The sequence below is a fragment of the Furipterus horrens genome, unplaced genomic scaffold, assembly GCF_987537825.1.
Source record: "Furipterus horrens unplaced genomic scaffold, mFurHor1.1.pri manual_scaffold_7, whole genome shotgun sequence".
Classification (NCBI taxonomy): Eukaryota; Metazoa; Chordata; class Mammalia; order Chiroptera; family Furipteridae; genus Furipterus; species Furipterus horrens.
This window is the reverse complement of record NW_028327177.1, coordinates 74,243,227-74,249,807: the sequence shown is the minus strand read 5'-3', so window position 1 is coordinate 74,249,807 and position 6,581 is coordinate 74,243,227.

The window sequence follows — 6,581 nt, the reverse complement described above, 5'->3', positions numbered from 1 at the left end:
ATTCAAATTCATGGAGACAAAATAACATGCTATTAAATAATAAATGGCTTAACAATGATATCAAGGGAGAAATCAAAATTTTCTGGAAACAAATGAAAATAAACACACATAGCCCAAAATCTATGGGACACAGCAAATGCAGTCCTGAAAGGGAAGTTAATAGCAATACAGGCCTACCTAAAAGGGATAGAAGAATCTCAGGTAAATGACCTAACCCTGCAGCTACAAGAACAAGAGGAACAACAATAAACAGAGTTTAGAGACAGTAGAAGGAATGAAATAATCAAGAGCAGAATTAAATGACATAGAGACTAAAAGAATAATTCAAAGGATCAATAAGTCTAGGAGCTGGTTCTTTGAGAAGATAAACAAATCGACAAGCATTTAACCAGACTTATCAAGAAAAAAAAGAGAGTACCCAAGTAAATAAAATCAGAAACAAAGAGGAGAAGTCAGAACTGATAACCACAGAAAGACAATAGATTGTAAGAAATTACTATGAACAACTCTATGTCAAAAAATTTGACAACCTGGGTAAAAAGGACAAATTCCTGAAAACATAATCATACAAAATTGAATTAAGAAGAAGAAGAAAGCCTGAATAGACTGGTAACAACTCGTAAAAATGAAGCAATAATGAAAAAACTCCAAGCACACAAAAGCCCTGGACCAGATGACTTCATGGGTGAATTTTACCAAACATTTAGGGAAGAGCTAATATCTATCCTTCTCAAACTATTCCAAAAAATCCAAGAGGAAGGAAGATTCCCAAACTCTTTCTATAAGGCTAGTATTTTCCTAATTCAAAAACCAGGTTAAGACACAACAAAGAAAGAAAACTGCAGACCAATATCACTAATGAATCTAGGTGTTAAAATCCTCAAAAAAATATTGGCAAACTGGATCAAGCAATACATTAATAAGATTATACACCATGATCAAGTGTGATTCATCCTAGGGACGCCAAGATGGTATAATATTTGCAAATCAATAAATGTAATACACCACATAAACAAAATAAAATACAAAAATCACATGATCGTATCAATAGATGCTGAAAGGGCATTTGATAAGTAAAGCACCCATTTATGATAAAAATGATCAGCAGTGTTAATAGAGGTAGTGAGAGGTTCCCCATCCTGTAGCTCCCTCAGCGTGGATGAAAGAACTGACTCAGAAATGAATTGCCTGAAGAGAGAGAAGAGTGAGTGTCTCTCATATGAGATCACCCATCACTCTTTTCTCAGTCAGGGTTTTTATTGAGTTTGCTACATGCAGAAATGCACGGGGTAAGCATGCAGACCTCCACCAAATGGTTGGGAGTAAGAACAAAGGGAAGCATAAATCAATATAGGCAGATAGGTAGCAAGACTGTGAGGCACCAAGGCATATCATAAAACTCCAGATGCCTCTTTTTACTTAAACATTTTGTTTTCACATTCTACTGATAAGAATTTGGGGCTACACAGAGCAAGCAGGCTTCAACAGCTTCAAAGAGTACATTGTATTCCTATTCTACTTCTAAAATCCCTGGAGTGTGGGACTGGAAGCATGGTATGTGAGGCATGTTTGCCAGCCAGTTAAGGCTTATAGGCCCATATTTCTGGTCCAGGCTCCACTCAGTGGCTACAGCCTTCTGTAACATACATACCAGTCTTGCACAGGGAGCATACCTCAACATAATAAAGGCCATATATGACAAACCTGCAGCCAACATCATACTCAATGGGCAAAAATTAAAAGTGTTTTCCCTAAGATCAGGAACAAGATAAAGATGTCCATTCTCTCCATCTCTATCCAACACAGTCTTGGAAGCTCTACCCACAGCAATCAGAGAAGGAAAAGAAATAAAAGGTATCCAAATTGGAAAAGAGGAAGTAAAACTGTCATTATTTGCAGATGTAATGATAATACACATAGAAAACCCTATAAGCTCTACCAAAAAACTACTGAACCTAATAAGTGAATTTTTCAAAATATTCAGAAATCAAAGGCATTTCTGTACACCAACAATAAAATATCAGAGATAGAAATTATTTACAAATCCCATTTACTGAAGCAACAAGAAAAATTAGGTACCTAGGAATAAACTTAACCAAGAAAGTAAAAGACCTGTACTAGGAAAACTACAGAATACTGAAGAAAGAAATTAGGGGAGATACAAATAAATGGAAGTATATTCCATATTTATGACCCTGGCTGGTTTAGCTCAGTGGATTGAGCGTCGGCCTGCGAGCTAAGTGTCGCTGGTTCGATCTTCCAGTCAGGGTACATCAGAGAAGGAAAACTCTGACTCCAAAAAACCTCTGCTGCCTTGTGGCATACCTCTTCAGGGGAAAGGCTAAGGGAGTAAACCCCGACAGAAAATCCGGAGCCGGAGTCCCTAAGGCGGTTTGACGTTGTAGTCAACACCGGCAACTCCTGCGGCGCACCTGAACCCAAGCTGTATCGACTCCGTCTTTCCCTTGGACCCTTCAGCTGCGAAGAGAGGGGGGGTCTGCTGCATGGGCAACAGCAGACCCTCCATATTACCCTGCCCAGGCTCTGTAGCTTCAGCGTCATCGCATGATGTCGATTCAACACGGGAGGAGACAGATACCATGTCACTCCCGAGTCGGACTGCACAGCCATTCTCGGCGGTGCAGATAGACTCTTGGGAAGCTACACCATCGTCTCTCGAGACGGACGGCTGCCGACGATTCCATATTTATGGATGGAAAGAATGAACATCATTAAAATGTCCATACTCATCAGCCGTTCGTCTCGAGAGACGATGGTGTAGCTTCTTAAGAGTCTATCTGCACCACCGAGAATGGCTGTGCAGTCCGACTCGGGAGTGACACGGTATCTGTCTCCTCCCGTGTTGAATCGACATCTTGCGATGACGCTGCAGTGTCCTCTCCAGTGAAGCTGAAGCTACAGAGCCTGGGCAGGGTGATATGGAGGGTCTGCTGTTGCCCGTGCAGCAGACCCCCCCTCTCTTCACAGCTGAAGGATTCAAGGGAAAGACGGAGTCAATACAGCTTGGCTTCAGGTGCGCCGCAGGAGTTGCCCGTGTTGACTACAACGTCAAACCGCCTTAGGGACTCCGGCTCCGGATTTTCTGTCGGGGTTTACTCCCTTAGCCTTTCCCCTGAAGAGGTATGCCGCAAGGCAGCGGAGGTTTTTTGGAGTCAGAGTTTTCCTTCTCTGATGTGCCCTGACTGGAAGATCGAACCAGCGACACTTAGCTCGCAGGCCGACGCTCAATCCACTGAGCCAAACCAGCCAGGGTAATGTCCATACTACCCTAGGCAACTTATAGATTCAATGTAATCCCTATTAAAATATCAATGGCATGTTTCAGAACTAGAACAAATACTTCAAAAATTTATATAGAACCGAAAATGACCCCGAATAGCCTCAGCAATCTTGGGAAGGAAGATCACAGTAGGATGAATCACAATACCTGATATCAAACTATACTACAAGGACACTGTAATAAAAATAGTCTGGTACTGAAATAGGAACAGACCTATAGATCAAGGGAACAGAATAAAGAGCTTAGAAATAAACTCAGGTCTCTACGGTCGATTAATATTTGACGAAGGGGGAAGGAGCATAAAATGGAGTTAAAATAGCCTCGTCAACAAATGGTGTTAGAACTGGACAGGGACATGCAAAAAAATGAAACTAGACCACCAACTTACACCATACACCAGAATGAACTCAAGATGGATCGAAGACTCAAATGTAAGCCATGACACCATAAAAGTCATAGAGGAAAACACAGCAGTAAAATTTCAGATATCCCATGTAGCAATATTTTTACTGATATATCTCCTAGGGTAAAGGAAATAAAGGAAAGAATAAACAAATGGGATTACATCAAACTAAAGAGTCTCTGCTCAGTTAAAGAAAACATCAGCAAGATGAAAAGGGAACCAATTGTACGGGAGAACATATTTGCCAATGATACCTCAGACAAGGATTTGATCTCCAAAATATTTAGAGAATTTATGACTCAACACCAAGGAAACAGACAGTCTAATTAAAAATGGGCAAAGGACTTGAACAGACACTTCCCCAAGGACAATATACAGAGGGCCCATAAGTACATGAAAGAATGCTCAACAGCACTAGCCATCACACCGGTCAGAATGGCCATCATCAACAAATCAACAAACAAGTGCTGGTGAGGATGTGGAGAAACGGGAACCCTACTGCACTGTTGGTGGGAATGCAGACTGGTGCAGCGACTATGGAAAACAGTATGGAATTCCCTCAAAAAGCTACAAATGGAAATGTCTTTTGATCCAGCGAGTCCGTTGCTAAGATTATACTCAAAGAATCCTGAAACACCAATTCAAAAGAATCTATGCACCCCTATGTTCATAACAACACTATTTACAATAGCCAAGTGCTGGAAATAGCCTTAGTGCCCATCATGGATGAGTGGATCAAAATACTGTGGTACATTTACACAAAGTAATACTACGCAGCAGAATGAAAGAAGGAATTCCTACCTTTTGCTACAGCATGGATGAAACTTGAAAGTGTTATGCTAAGTGAAATAAGCCAGATGACAAAAGACAAATATCATATGATATTTATATACCAAATATCTAATACAGAAAACTAATGAGCAAAACAAACAAATGAGCAAAATAGAACCAGAGGTATATAAACAAGGAACAGACTGACAGTGAAAAGAGGGGAGTGGGACAGGGGAAATGGGGGGAAAGAAGGAGAAGGGTCTAGTCAAGGAACTAGTATAAGTGGCCCATTGACATGGACAACAGGGTGGGGATTGACTTTGGGAGTAGGGGGTGGTTGGGGCAAGGGAGAATAATGGGGGGGGGAGATGGATAACTGTAATAGGGCAACAATTTAAAAAATTAAGTTGTAATTAATTGCTGTCATATTTTAAAAAGAAATAAGAGAATGAAAATTAAGGGAAAAATAATAAACATTTTTACTTGTTAGATTATACAAAGTTTAAAAAGCAATAATATTTATAAGTGATGAGAATAAGTCATAGTCAGGCTTTGTCATTTGAGAATGAGTTGCTACATAGTAGCAGATAGCACCTGGAAATATGTATTACAATGTAAAATATGTATACTTCTCAATTAGCAATACTACTTTTTGTATGAAGGTGTTTGCTGCAGCATTATTTGTCACATTAAGTGACCTAAATGTATATAATTACAGTTACACAATTAAAAATATTATTTGACTGTAAAAAATGTATAAATTAGATACTGATGTTAACTCTGGAGGGATGACTTTGAATTAAAGATATAAAGTTACAGAGTAATATAAAGACTATTGTCTGTTTTCTGCAAAACCAAATAACCACAACAACAAAAACCCCACACATGTGTAATTTTATATTTGTATGAATTTGAAGCCTTTGATACTGATTTCCTCACAATGGTAAAGGCTTTAGATCTCCCTAATCACATAAACATAAAAAGAAGTAAAATGGTACTTGCTATTTGCACAAAGCTCACTACATTGTCACTACACTTAAACATTGCAACATGGAAATTCTGAAGTCGTTGTAGCTTCAGAGACTTGAAATGGAAAAGCAATTGCTTTTTCATATATATTTTTTTCTAATTAAAAAAAATGATCATGTAATATTTTTGGAACTTAATATGAAACTAAAAAAGTTGTGGTGGAACTATTTAAGAACTTTTATCACTATGTGTAAGCTGAGGTTGGGGGTGGGGAAGGAAATTAGTCACAGATACTGAAAATAATAGAAATATTATTTCCTTTTCCATCAGTTTGTTCACTTCCTTCCCCGCCCCGCTCATCCCCCACCCCACCGCCCCAGCCTGTTAGTCTCCACTGTACCCAATTTTAGATATTGTTCATCATGAGGACTAGAAAGGGTCAGAGTGCTTCTCCAAATCATTCCCTAGTCAACGCTTTCTCAGCCTAGTTTCAAGGTTTATCCCCTCGCATTCGCTTCCAAGTCAACATACCACATTTCTCATCCAAAGATCCTGCTGTGAATATAGTGGAGAACAGGGCCTTTCAAATTAGTTTTCCAGGAAATGAAATGAGCTAACTGGCTATTGCTCTTTCATTCCCATGACCATTTCTCCTAATAACCAACGGTATCCACCATGGAAGGCTACGTTTGTTCTCTAAGCAAATTTAGATAACTCTAACTTCGATTCCACACATTCAGAAAAATTAGGAGTCTTATGCAAACATAGTAACTTGTGTGCAAACTTCCATTATATCAATATGTACTGTTTTGTGGGCTGTTGGCCTGATCCCTGTAAGTCTAAACTTTCAGAAAGCAGGCACCAGGTCTTTTACTTCATTTGTTTCAGTGTCTAGCACAGTGCTTGACATAAATACTAATAAATGTTCATTGGGTGAGTGAAAATATAAATAAATAGGCATTTAATGAATGCTTATTTAGCCCAAGAATACAGTTTATTTACCTCTGATATTAGTAACTTCATTGTATTCATTAATCAGATCAATCTAATACTTGCCAAGCTTTCACCTGACTTTGTTCAAATAAACACTTAAGTGTCTTGGAGCGATCACACACTCACACACTCACTACGAGCATC